The following is a 15,224-nucleotide window of genomic DNA, read 5'->3' as shown; positions in this document are numbered from 1 at the left end:
AAAAAAGTGGAAACAGCATTGCATAGTAAATTTGTTGAAATAGTCTACTAAAGAAAACAAACGAATTGTAATTCTTTGAAGCTATTAAACTTTCGTTTGATTTATTTAGTCCAAACACAACTCGATTTCATAAAACATAGAAGTGTTTTAAGTTGTCATAACGATGTGCCGAGGATTATTTTACATTTTTAGCTATTGGATATAAAAATTGTGAAGGCTTTCGAGTGTAAAAATTATTAACGGGCGACTTCAAATGCTTAATATTCGCAAATTCCGTTAAAAATGTTAAGGTAAGCCGTAAGGTGCTATCGAAACTAGAAAGTGAATCAGACATTTTGCTGAAAAGCTGGCCGAAAATTGCCAGCGGGTAATCAGTGTTAATTCCAGAAGTGTGGAGGCATTTGGTGCACCATCTATTAGAAGAATTAAATACGAGGCAAAAAATTACTTCCTGAGAAAGGGAGAGAAAAAAACTTATGTCCATTCACAAAATAAGATTACTTCAAACTTATACGGTCGTTGCTCGGGACAACTGTTGGCGACAAACTGTTTATACCGCAACAATATTTGTAAATTAACCGCAAAGTGATGTATTGTAGAAACAAAAGGAACAATAAGAAACAGGTAGGCGAGAAAATGAGAAAGCAGATAAAATTCTACGAAAATGCGATCATTCGAAATAAAAATGTTAAACAGCAACTAAACTCGGGTTTGGGGATCTGAATCATTAATTTTCACACATGGAGAAACTTAAGACAAAAAAAAAACGATGAAAAAGACAGACGAAACAGCTCGTGCAGTAACGGGAAACAAAAATCAAATTTGAAGGTGAACTGAAGCTACCCTTAACATTAAATGGCGTCATAAATGAATTAAGTTTTCGTCTATAGAAATTCTGAAAATTTGGATCCGATTGGATGAAGCCAGTTAAATTGTGGCATCAGCCAATCAATGATTTTTGCAGAAAGGTGCAAAATACGACAATAGATGACCAAGAGAAATTATATATATATATATATATATATATATATATATATATATATATATATATATATATATATATATATATATGTATCTGTTTTAGGCCACGGAATGCCAAGCCAAAGGTGAAAACTAATCTTTCGTGTTCCAAACGGAAAATGAGATACCCTATCGTTTTTCTTTTACCGAGTAGTAAGAGTTCAGTTACACTGGAACATGTAGCGGTTGCAACTGCGCCCAACACCACTCAAGGATATTACACTATTATTTTCGAAAATATGAAAGCCCTGGCGGGCCATTTTACCCAACGCGTTTTCAGAATAGACAGCTCATCAGGTTGGCAGCACTAGTGGACACCTCTGGAGCAGCATACTCCTTTGTATGGCGGATTATACAAACACAATCCTATATTAGTTCATTGTCCCGGAATTACTTGACTTTAAGTCTACCGACGCAAAGTAATCAGTTGCTTTACAAAATTTATGCGATTGATAAAAAAAAAATGCTTATAAAACGATTACTTCCGTATCGGAATTTCTTTTTATATTTTCAAAAGAATACACCGTACTGGGAGGGAGTACGATCAGTAGAAGTGTCATCCAGATTGTGCACATAATTCAAATACAACACAGAAAATACATGTTAAAATATTGCTTGAAAGTCATATTTGAAAAACAACTTTAAGTGTTATAATTAGTCGTAATGTATAGATAATTCACCAAACGATTTGAAAAAAAAATCGGAAGTTTATATTCTGTTAAAATTTTAACGGTAATTGAATTTTTCAATATTAAATGTTAAAAGAAATATTAAGGGTTTATTTCGTAAAACTTCGTCAGATACATTATGGACCATATAACGAGTCTCTACAATAAAGACAACCGAAGTTATCACCCAAATGTAAGTGTTTATATATACTGAAACATTGATTTTTACCTCTGACTTATTTATCCCCAAAATAAATCCATTTTAAGGTAGAATATTATAGATATTTTGACTATGTTCTGTGTCAAGTGGTCAAACGATGTGCACACTAAACTTTACACAAATAAATATAGAAGCGAATATGGCGGATGTAAAGGTAAGAGTAATATCAAAATGTTCCGATCATTATGAATATTTGAACACATCTGCTTGGTATAAGAGTACGTAGTTGTTATCTTCGATTTTATTTTTTTAGATTTTAAGAATGGGTATTAGACGTACATAAATATTTCTCCAAATTTAAATTTATTAAAAATATTTTAAAAGATTGTTCAGGGGGTTTAATATGAAGTCAAATGTTTCAGATTTGAATTAATTTTGAATTTAAACTTCTTCTGTAAGACTTTTCCTAAAATCAAAACTATGCAATAAATTTTAATCAACTTTTGAATAAAGATTCCAGATATAATGTTTAGCATTATAACTATTTGATTCTTCGTTGGAGGACATAAAAGTGGTGCAAAATTGTTTTGTTTAAGAAGAAATTTTACCCGTTCTGAAATATGTATTTTATGTATATAAGAATGTATACTTTGATCCCACGTTTTATCTACCAGCAAATGTCAGAAGCATTCCCTTGTATATTTCTTATTGCATTCGAAATAATTTGGCCTCTAATTATCAGAAATATATATTCTCCTATTCTAAAAACAGAAATCTTAAACCATTTGCCTTCTGTTTTCGATAAACTTTGTTACCACTTATTCTTCTGATGTATGGAAAACAAATCAAAAACTGATGCGTGTCGCATCAAATCAACACTCTCTATTTTCCTTTGATATCTGCGCTTGGTCTGCGTCTTTTGTAATTCGAGATGTTGACGAAACGGCATTGCGTTTGATTTTTTACGTTCGAATTCTGATATTGGCGCCAAACGAAACCAGATCGCAAATTCTCCATTCCGACTAGACAATTTAGCACCAATATATTAAAAAAAAAAATCTTTGCTTCGCAGTTAAATTTTCGTGTAAAGTATTTCCTCAAAATTAACGAGTGTTCTCTGTTTCGAAAATATTTCAGAAAATGAGTTTGCGTCTTTTATCTTCAGAGTTGCAATCATTTGCTGTTTTCGTTTTGCGAAGTATTTTCATCACTGTTAATCTTTATTACTTTTGATGACATTTCAACATAAAATTACATCAAAAAAAGAGAAACCGACGCAAATGAGGAATAAGAATCAAAAGTACAGAGAGAAAAAAAGAGGACAATAAAAGAAGAAGGAATTACGAAAAACGTAAATAATTAAATACAGAAATAAAAAAATAGAAAAAAAAAGACAGAAAAAAGTGTGGTTGACACAAAAGACGAACAGAAGGAAGCCATAATATTGACATGCATAAAAACAAACGAAATAACAGAAAAAGAAAAAAAAAACAAGAGAAAAAATGAAATAGCCATATAAATCTGAAAAAAATACGAGGACACATAGAAATATTTAAAAGGTATAAATAAATAAAAACTGGACAAAAGGAAATACAGTACGAAAAAATAACAGCAACAATAACTAAAAGAAAGAAAAATAAAAGAGTAAAAAAAGAGAAATAATGAAAAGAAACTCTGAAATATAAATAGACTTGCACGAATCGAGAAAACATTTGTATATATGTTTGAAATTCGGATTTATTATTCGAAGTGTTTTATTGAGATTATTTTCATTGCCGTTCCTAATTATTGTGCCAGTTAAGGTTTGTCCGATAAGCATTTTCAAGTATATTTTTTTATCTAAAGCAATATTTTCCCGCATTCGTTGTTATTCGGTGAATAACAGTCCTAGATGAAAGGAACAGCAAAAATCAAGTTGTATCTTTTATCCTTTAAAGGTTCTTCTGTTTTGTTAATTTTTTTTATGTTTTTGAAAGTATTTAAATGGGTTAATATTAAGTTCATAAATGCACAGCATTACAAAAACAAAAGGAAAACGGTGTTTATAGTTTTAATATAAAATGTTCGAATACAAACGCGATAAATCTATTTTTCAGTTGCGACATTAAACAAAAAAAAAAAAAGAACAAGTGTATTAAGTCCAATTGTGGTCGAGTGTTGAATTTACAACACTTTGTTCCGAAAACTTTGTAATTTTATAAATGGTGTTTATCGGGGTTTGCATTAAAACTTATTATATCTTCCGATATATTTAATTCTATAATTTGCAACATGTCTTATATGAGACAAACGCGTGGTCACGTTGTGAAGCTATTTTTTATTTCACAAAATCATGAGTTTTTTTTTTGGGGGGGGCGCATTTGGCATGTTTTGTAAGTCTAATATTCGGGATAGTTAGTTGAATTTTAACATTTAGAAAAACATTTTTACATAGATTTACGATATCTGTTTATGTGTTTTACTGCCCAGTTAAACATTTTCTGGCTAATTAAAGCAGTCGATATAAACCGTAAGGTCTGATCGACAGAACGATTCCTCGTTTTTGAGATCAGAGTTGGTAAATAACCAGGAATACCACAAAAAGGATATCCTCGCCCTCAAAAAGATATGGAGTGACGAACCGGTGAACCAGTGAAAACTAATTCGTAATGGTCCTAAACGGCATTTTTTTTTACATAGGTATCACCACTTATCAAGGCCAAGAGGCCACTCGAAGATAAAGGTTAAAGAGTGTACAGTAGAAATTCGGTAAATTTGTTAACAAGTGGGACGGCTCATCAAGAACTTGTTTAGACTTGAAGACAACCATATTGTAGTCAGCCGGAAAGCAGGGAAACCGAAGACAATTCCATAGGTGTGCAGTTCTAAGAAAGAAGCTTTGTTCATAGAATCTACGTTTAGGTTTAGGCACAGATAACAAGTGAGGGGAATTATTGATAGTGTTTTCAGCTAGACGAGTGTTTCCTGTGAAAGTATGGCGAGGGGGGCATAGACTGAAGCTCAGTCAAACACTTTCCATGAAAATAACGATACAGCAGAGACAAACTCGTAACATCTCTTCCGTGAGATAGAGGTTGCAGGGAAGAGAAAAGGATATCCCACGAGACTACGAAGTCTATTTTGAACTCTATCACGGTGGTTGACACAAAAGACGAACAGAAGGAAGCCATAATATTGACATGCATAAAAACAAACGAAATAACAGAAAAAGAAAAAAAAGATCGCAATAGATTTTCTCTAAATTGTTTACTGTTTACACATTTATTTTTTCATGCGGAAATAATCACTGAAATTAAGCGGCGTTCGGTCTGGTTAGTACTTAATGCGTACTAGTTGGAAATATCAGGTTCTAAAGTCAATACCTGTCCGAAACTCTGGTGACAGGTTGTGTGATTCATTGATTTAAGTATATGTGCTGTAATAAAACAAACAAAAAAAAACTTGGCGAAAACATCCAGTACGGACTCCGCTTAAACAGAATAAAGTTAGAAGAAGAAAATAGTGTTTTCGTTGTATCGCGTTGAATGCTGTTTGCCCTTTTTAAAAATTTCTGCGAGAGTTATGTTTTCCTTCTAATTTATCACGATGCCTGTATACAGTCTACCGCCAACATCGCTTGAACAATCGTTCCCAAACGTTATCAATTTAGCTTTAGTAATAACGTCAGTTATAACTTGAGATTTCTATATTTTGTGGGACTGAGAGTATTTTTCAAGCACCAGTCAATTTGTGGTATCAATAATCTAAAAATAACGTTTGGTCTGGCTTGTACATACTTTAAGATTGGCTACATAAAAATAACCAATCAAGTGCTCCAATGAATTCTGACGGAAAGATAAGACCAAACTTGAACGAGAAGCAAACAACGACAGAGGTTTGATCGAAACGGAAGCTGGAGAAACGCTGTAGAACTGACTTCAGACCGAAAAAGACGTTATACTTTGACTGCCTCATGCGTCACAGACCGCGAGACTTCCTAAATCTGAACAAGTCCATTAGTCTACAAGAAAACAAATATGGTTGCCAAAATGTAAAAGTAAAATCATAAACAAGTGTAAGAGAAGAAAAAAATAAGTTGAAGAATTTTAAGTAGTGAAGTTCAACGTCTGCTAAGTAAAGCAAAAGTCACGAATCAAAAATATCACGTGACTACTATTGCCTCTTTAGACATGCCGTTAAGTCTGTTGAGAAAATAAGAAAGAAAAACTAAGCTACAACATAGAGAAAATAACTCGTTTCACAATAAACGTCAGCCATTAAACTTTCAGATGTTTACAACAGATAATCACTTTGTGTGGTCTTAACGATGTTTTCGATGTGTTTTTAAATATCAGTCTGCTGCGCATGCGTTCCAGCGTGTGTACAAATGGGAACGTTTTTAATGGCGTCTATGCACGTGCATTCTGCTCGTACAAAGACAAAAATATCTCTAAAAGTAGTTTTAGACTGAAACACGTATAGAAGAATTCTGAGGAGGAATTTGGAACTTAAGTCATAAGAAAACAAGCTAGCATTGAGAGATAGTGTCACGTGATGGAATCAACAATTATTTCTCGTCACGAGAAAAAATGCAATTGATTTATTTTGGTTATAGTTACATATGACTCTAAATCTGTATTTGTTTTTTTGTAATAACAAAGAACCAGAGACAAATAAGAAAAGGGGCTGTAGAAAAGAGTAATAGAATTTTAAACAGGGTTTTAATAGCTCTAAGAAAAAATTGATAGATATAGAGAAGTTTTATACTTTCTTCAAAGTATTCATATTATTTGGATGCATCGAACTACTGTACTCATCTTGAGTGTGATTTACGCTGTGAAAATCATACTCAAGATGAGAACAGTAGTTCGATGAATTCAAATAATACAAATAACAAATCCTCATCACAAAAGTTCATAAACGTACTTCAGAGTAATTATGTAGTAAGCAGCACTATTAAATATTATCTTATAGATTCGAAAAAAATAAATTATTTGGTATTCTATTTATTAGACAGTTAGACCTAATGGTTTAATAAATATTACTAAATGTTTTAAGTTGAATCCTATCAAGTAAAAGCTATCTCTATATTTACTTAAGTCCGAGATCTTTCAGTCTGCCACGTTTATGTTTCCAGTAGCATTTTTTTTGTTAATATTATGAGACGTATAAAACTATTGTATACAAAAATTTTTCGTCAATAGTTATACAAGTTTCTCAAATCTCCTACATGTCCCATAAACGAGCAACTAAACAAATGTACATGTATTTATTGCAGACTATAATGCTAATCTTTTTAGTTGTTGTTTCACGACGTTTCGGACAACTATTCCTCTGGTGAGACGACAACAACTATGGAAGCCAATAATTACTAAGAATGCAGTTAGGAGATTCGGAGTTCCTATCCCATCATGACGAAGCCAGAGGAATGGTTGGCCGAAACGTCGTGAAAACAACAACTAAAAAAGATAAGTATAATAGTCCGCAATAAATAAACGAATAAATAATACTCATCTCAATAAACATTCCAATTAATTAAGTAATATAAAATAAATGTACTTTTAAATGATTTTTCTATCTATTCAGATCACTTAATGTTGGACACAGTGTACCAAAGTAAACCCGGCAGGTCACGGGCCACAGAAGTAAAAAAGAGAGGAAAAAGAAGAGAAGGATAAGGGTGAGAGGGTGACGTCTATGAGCAATAGAAAAGGAAGATATAACGTATTTTATGAAATCTCGATGTGTTCGGAAATCTTTTGAATGAGTAATATTTCGACGAGTTCAAAAGGTATCGTTTAATCAATTGATTCTCTTACAGATGCAAACTTTTTGTTAATATTGTGAAATATTTTTGCAAATAATGTGAAACGTGTAAAACTATTGTAAATAAGAATGTTTTTTTTTTTGTATAATTATGATTGTTCGGATTGTTGTTTTCATCTTTATCTTTGATTTATTTGCATTTTTTTTTTGTCGATATAATATCCAACTTTTTCATGTGTATCTTATAGAAATCGGGGATCTTCCTGCCGAACTCGGGAATCTTGCTGTCTAACTTGGAAATCATCACGAAATTTCGAACGGAACCCTTTATTTACTGCAGTAACATGCGTTCGACCATCAACCTTGACTGGGTCCTAAATAATCCTGTAATGTGTTTTGTCAACCTCCAGAAGAGGTTAACTTAAAACTTAATTTTACTTATCTATTTTGCCACGTTCCTTGCGTGCAGATTCCAGAGTTCGACAGACACTGGTGATGGGTTGATTTCAATAATTTTCCCGATTCCGATACAATTACCGGTTCTGTACTAAATTCCTGATTCCCATACAATTGCCGATTCCGATACAATTACCGATTCCGATTTTTTCAAAATCTCTAAATAGTTAACTACGGGGTGGTTATTTTTACCCTATTACCGTATACACACTTGCTAAATGTACATATATTTTCCTAAAGTAAACAAATACACTTATGGAGAGGGCGATCTCAAGATTTTAGTTTTGCTGGTAGTTTAAAATCAATAAATATTTATTATTTTATTATTACTACGAGTAGTGGAAGATTTTGTTTTAAACAAAATAAAATAAAAAGGAAAATTAAAAGAATCGTTTTGGCATCGAAAAATAGGGCACAACTTTTTCCGATTCCGGTACCCCAAAAAGTTAAAATTTTTGCATATTCCCGATTTTGATTCCGGTTAATCGTCTCAACACTAGCAGAAACATTCCCGATGCACCTGAAGAAAATCGGAGTTTACATCGACAGAAGCTTTGCAAAAATAGCACTCAAAATGAGAACAGTAGTTCGAATAATCAAAATAATACGAATCATCAAATCTCGTATAAAAATACCAGCAGGCCGCCCGGCATTGCCCGATTGTAAAATACGCTTAAATATGATATGTTAATTAATATAGATTTCGTATTTATTATTATATTATATTACATTATATTATGTTATATTATATATATATATATGTATATATATATATATATATGCAATTGTATATATTATATATATGTATATATATATACATATATATATATATATAAAAGCGATCTTATCTGTCTATCTGAGAAACGGTCTCTATCAAACTCACATGTCAATTGTTAGTCTACAGTCTTGAAACTTAATATATAGGATATTTGGACTCGTAAGAATATTTGATTTTGTCTTTAGTCAGTAAAAATAGCTGATAAGATGTCAAAATTGAAAGAAAATGAACTTGTTAGGCGTAAGTCGACTTAAAGTTCTCTTGTAAGTAAAAAGATATACATAGGGGAGACTGAATATTGATCGAAGTACAGTCACCAAGGAGCGCTATGTGGAGGTCCTCCAAACTTTCAGGAGTGAGCTCCAGACCATCTACCCGTCGCTCATGAGCAAGTTCTGGTTACAGCAGGACAGAGCAAGTTCTCACACCTCAAACCTCTCCCGAGAGTGGCGAAAAGAGAACTTACGTAGCCGAGTGATCAGTCTCAAGACTGATTTTGAGTGGGCACCCCATAGCTCGGACCTAAGCCTCCCCACATATTTTTTTCTTTGGGGCTATCTTAAGGACAGAGTCTACGCAGGGAAGCACAGAACCATCACGGAACTCAAGAAGCACCAGGTAGGAGATGAGAGCCATTACCAATTCGATCTGTAAGAACGGACAACTTCGTGTTGCGCCTCAAGAAATGCACGGAGCTAAAACCATATTGCATCATTTAACATTGAGCCAGAAAAGGAACCAAATTGGAATGAAGATAATGATAAAAATAATGATAAGACAAAAATAAATATTAAAAATAAGAAGAGAAACACGACTGAATTAGGCGAGTGGGCTTGGTAACTACGCAATAATAAAATAGAATTTAAATTGAAATCGTCAATAATAAATAAAGCTAGCAAATATAAACATTATAAATCAGAAAGATGTAATCTATGTTTACTTGAGTCACACCACATAGCGAATTCTAAAGAGAAAAGTTTAAACAAAAAATTTAAGTTTGATATTATACAAAGCTGTCTACATAAAAATAAATTCCTATCAGGCCTAAGACCTGTTTAAAATATCATAATAAAATAATTTAAAAAAGTAGAAAATCAAACATTAAGTAATTCCAAAATATTTAAACGAACAGATTATGATTGATTGAAATTGACTAAATAAGATTATAAGTTTGAAGCAAACTAAGTGAGAAATTGAACCTAGACTGATATAAATCAATAAAATAAATAAATTGGAGAGGAAAAAATAATTATAAGAATTAGAAAAAAAACATTAAAAGATGAAATTAATATGAAAATAAATAATTGATGAAGTATCATATAGAAAGAAGAACTACGAAAATGGGACACTTACTCAATTCGAATGCAATCGTAAATAAATAAATAAATAAAAATTAAAATCATATAGAAAGAGGTGAGTCCCACAGAAGAGATGTTGCGAGCCTGTCTTTGTTTTACCGTTATTTCCATGGCAAGTGCTCGTCCGAGCTCCAATCTCTGGTCCTCCCTCCTCAATCCTTCATGATAAACACCCGTCTAGCTAAAACCACTGTCAATAATTTCCCTTACTCTTTATCTGTGCCCGAATCAAAAAGTAGATTCCATGAACATAGCTTTTTTTTCTGAGAAGTGCACGCCTGTGGAATTCTCTTCCGTTTGCCTGTTTCCCACCTGACTACAACTTGGACGTCTTCAAGTCCAACATAAACAAATTCCTGATTAATCGCCCCCTTAAGTAAGACACTTTATCAAATCTCCAATACCAACTATTACTACGATATTATCCCATTGATTATTGTACACAAAATAACCCTTGTCCCCGAGTGGCTTACGGGCCTTGGTAAGTGGTGATCCCCATGTAAAAAAACTGCTTGATCCCTTGAAATAGGAATTATGATAGTATTCATGTATGTATAACAAATATATTGTTGTATCTGAAGAGTGGCTATTTTGGAATATTTTCAAATGATACAATTTTTAAATTAGTCTAATGAGTTACGACATAATTATACCACACAAATAAATACACCATATGATGCTCTCATTTTATATTTTGTTGTATTGATTTTGCACCAGAAAAAAACATTTTAATAAAAAGTTGTTTAGCATTTGAGTTCCTCTAGAGTGAAGATGGTATTTTGCTGCTAATCAGGTTTGTCAGGAATATCCCCGTTGGGTGTTAAAAGTGAAGTAACTTTGTCGGGGCACATTTCGCGGAAGTTCTTGTAAAACATGGCATAAGGATGCAACAGGGCAGCGATGAGGCGAGACTGGAGCTTGATAAACAGCGCAGGACTTATTAGAGATTATTTTTTCACCCTGTTGAAGATGAGATAGCCAGTGGTATTTGCACTAATCCCAATTTTGCAGAAATACTCAGTACATGAGCAAATGGTAGGTTTATAGAGATATAAAGTACTGGAGAGTGTGAGAAATGTTTTACCCTGGAAGTGGGAGACTACCTTCTTTGTAACAGACGCACCTTGAGAGTATCCATTATTGCTTATGTCAGAATCATACTGGCTCCTTAAACCATCGAAGTTATGCAGATTACAGAATGCGAAAGAAACATTATTTAGTTCGACATAAAAATTCTCTAGTTCGACAAGATACAGCTGAAGAAGGTCGGAGGTTCCATCGACTGAAACGTTATGAAAATAACAGTCAAGATAAGAACAGTAGTTCGAATAATCAAAATAATATGAATTATTTCTCCTCATCTACAAAATTCAGAAACATACATGTTTTTATGAATTTACTTTGTTTTATGATACATTTGCTTACATATAAAAATCAATGAACAAAATACGCACCAATCAACCATTGATCTATATTTAGTACATTATCATGAATCATATTTGTAGAAGAGATTGTGTCTATCTCTGTGCACATGTGTGCATTTGTCGACGGGTGTACTTAGGGGGGCAGGGCACCCCGTTGAAGGCAATCTAAACAAACATGACAGCACTTGGGTTTGACCTTAAACAAAAATGAAGAACGTTCCCCGAAAACCCAAACAAATCCTGGGGAAAATATAGCCCCAGAACTGATACGATTTGGGTCGTCATCACCCGTTGAAAAATGGCTGGCACTTTCTATATAAACAGACATCAAGTTGAATCGTTCGTGCAAACATGTTTTCGACTAAAGTAAATAAATTGTTCGACTAGAGAGTAACTGAAAGGTTCATTCAATTGTATAGAAAGCGAATATATTTTCACAGGGGAAATAACACAAGTACCTATTTAGTTGTCTCCGCGGCGTCAAAATTAAATACAAGGCCGGTTTTTTTATATAAGAAAAATGATTTAGTTGTTTTGTTTTACGGCATATCAACCTTTTTTTTGCCTTATTCAATGTCTATTACAGTAATTTGTGAATAAGAGTTTATGTTTCAAGTTCTTTATAATTTCAAGTATTTATTCAGGGTGTTTTGTGTGTGTTATGGGGATGTACCTATTCCCTAGTAATGGACGAGTTATTATTATTATTATTATTATTATTATTATTATTATTATTATTATTATTATAATTATTATTATTAACTAAATGGAGGCACACAATGTATCATCAAAGATTGTTTGTTGAGAACAACTTTTGGTTTTCCTTGGTGTCTGAGTGACAAGTCCTCCTATTCTTCCAGTACTCTCCACCTCTTTCGATAATCTTTGCAAAAGAATTTACATGATCGCAACAGCTGCTTACCATTGGTGGCGACCATTGATCTTCACTGGTATTTGGGTGGCAATAAGACTCACCAAGGTCCCAGTCTTCTTTGTATTCAGCCAGCGGAGGACTGGCAAGTGCTTTCTGTTCACGATCTTTCCGCCCCCCTTGACTCTTATTACTTGATATGGTGCGCATTCATGGTAAAACTTACAAAAAAATTTAATTAAAATTAATGAATAAAAAAAAATAAATGGGGGACTTTGTATTTTGTAATCATACTGTTTCAGTTTTCATGATTCTATTCGATGTTCCTTTGTGTTTTGCATTTGTAGTCGTTTCTGTGTCCAGCTTGTGTGTAGCTTATGTGTGGTGTTGGTCTCCACATCCAAGGAGTTTCCTTAATATTTCTAGAGTTTTCATTATTGAAATCCGTTGTATCTTCTCTGACATCCCTCTGACTTCAATCTCTCCATTCTTTTTTCAAAGTTTTTCGGTATTATTCCTAGCGCTCCTACTATTAGTGGTGTTATCTGTACTTTCTTCATTTTCCAGATCCCTTTTAGCTCTCTGACCATTTCCGTGTATTTTCTCCGCTTCTCAGGCTCCTGTACATTCACTCTGTGATCTGCTGAAACGACAAAATTTACAATTTGCAAGAGTTTTTCTTCTTGTTAACTATTATCACATCCGGTCTTCTTGCTTGGATGGGTTTGCATATCTATGTCCTATAGGATCATTTGACTTTAATTTTCCAGTACTGATGCCGGTTTGTGTTTGTACCATTTGTCTGGGGTTCAAGATGCAAGTGTTTGTATAACTGCCAATGTACTGCCGTGCTCATTTGATTGTGTCTATGTTTATATTCTTTTTGGGATAGTTTGCTGCATTCCCTTATTAAATGGTTTACTGTTTCGTTTCTTTGTCTACAGAGTCTGCATTTGCTGTTTTCCTATGTCTTGTCGATCCTTGCTTTGATGTGGTTGGTTCTAATTGTGTTATCTTGTGCAGATGTTATTAGTAATTCAGTTTCCCTGTTTAGGTTTCCTTTTTGTAGCCATTTCCAAGTGTTTTCGTTAGTCTCCTTTTTTGTCATCCTTATGAATCATCCATGTAGTGGTTTTTCTTTCCATATTTCTTTCCTCGTCTTATTCCTTGTCTATTTTTCTATCTTGTTTGTTTCTTCTGTGCCTCTTGCTGCAATAATTATTCTTTCCGTGTTCTGCATTATTATTATTATTATTATTATTATTATTATTATTATTATTATTATTATTATTATTATTAATAATAATATTATTATAAGTAGTTTGGCGTAAGAATGATACTTTTCTATAAAAAGGTATGTTTATTTACTTAAAAAAATTTTCACATAAAAAAGGCAAACTTTGCAATTACAAGAAATAAATATTACCCATTCATTAAATAAAAATAAAAATAGTTCACATTGTTTCACTTATTTTCATATAAACTGTTGATAATAAATAATAAAAAAATAATATCATAATATTACATATTACAATAAATAATATCTATTGGAAGATGTTTAATCGGAGACACCGAATAATCTACCACCGTATAAAAAAACAGGAGAAGTAATGCAACAATGACATTACTCGAGGAATATGTCGGAATGCTGAACTTTCCAATTATTTTACTAGCAGTTCAGCCCGGATTTGCTCGGGCCCTATATACTGTTCATAACTGTCTGTGCATATGTATGTATGTATGTATGTATGTATGTATTAAAAAGTTTGACTCGTGTCCAGGTAACCTACATCTAAAATTTTAAGTGTTTAGACCCAAAATTGGCGGAGGAGTTTGGTAGAGTTTTCAACGGTCGAATCTTTGAACTTTGAGCCCTTTGACAGCCAAATTTCTGGTCGAAAACCGATTAAAAATATTTTCGCAAATCTCAATGCACATTATGTCAAATTTCGAGTCTGTAGACTGGAAATTGATAGAGTAGTTTGGTAGGGAAATGTACACACACACCGACAGACAATTTCACTTTCATAGATATATAGATAAATCACAAATCTTGCGGCGAGACTAAAGTAATATAGTATATACATATCACTTTCTTGTAGAATATATTCCTTCTACCTAACTTTGTTGTTTGCATTTTTATGGCTCTTTTAAAGCCACGACAGTATGCTTGCTTTATTTGACAGTATATCAACTATTTTCAATTTATTTAAGGACGAATCCAGTAATTTTGGAAACAATTATGTTTTAAGTTATTTATATATTAAAATAGTTATTTTTTGGTTGTTTTGTGAGGAAAATTGTTTTGTTTTAACAGTGCAGAACACGGTTTAATTTTTCAGAAGGAAAGGAAAAAAGCAATAACATCAATGTTTGATGCAGACTGGTATGTGGAGAAAATTAAGTTAGTCAGGAGTGTACCTTGGATTAGTGGAAATATAATTATTATCTCAATATAAAATGAGTTTCCTTCAACAATCGAAAACGGAAAAGTTAAAGATCTCACACTTTTCTCATACACGAAATATCAATGAGTACTTGTCGTTTATATCACAAGATTACTTCAGATAGTAACAGAGAAATGAACTTATTAGGTACAAGGGGGCATTGTGGAAATTCCACGGTGTTTTTTACATCGATCTTTATAATTCACTCCTAATTACTACTTTTGAAATAACACATATCTTTTAGTTTAACGTAGCCGTTACGCTGAAACCGTGTTCGTTACACTTCAAATCTCTCTT

This window comes from Euprymna scolopes, chromosome 13, assembly GCF_053919585.1.
Source record: "Euprymna scolopes isolate OS-2025 chromosome 13, ASM5391958v1, whole genome shotgun sequence".
Classification (NCBI taxonomy): domain Eukaryota; kingdom Metazoa; phylum Mollusca; class Cephalopoda; order Sepiida; family Sepiolidae; genus Euprymna; species Euprymna scolopes.
This window is presented reverse-complemented; position numbering follows the sequence as displayed.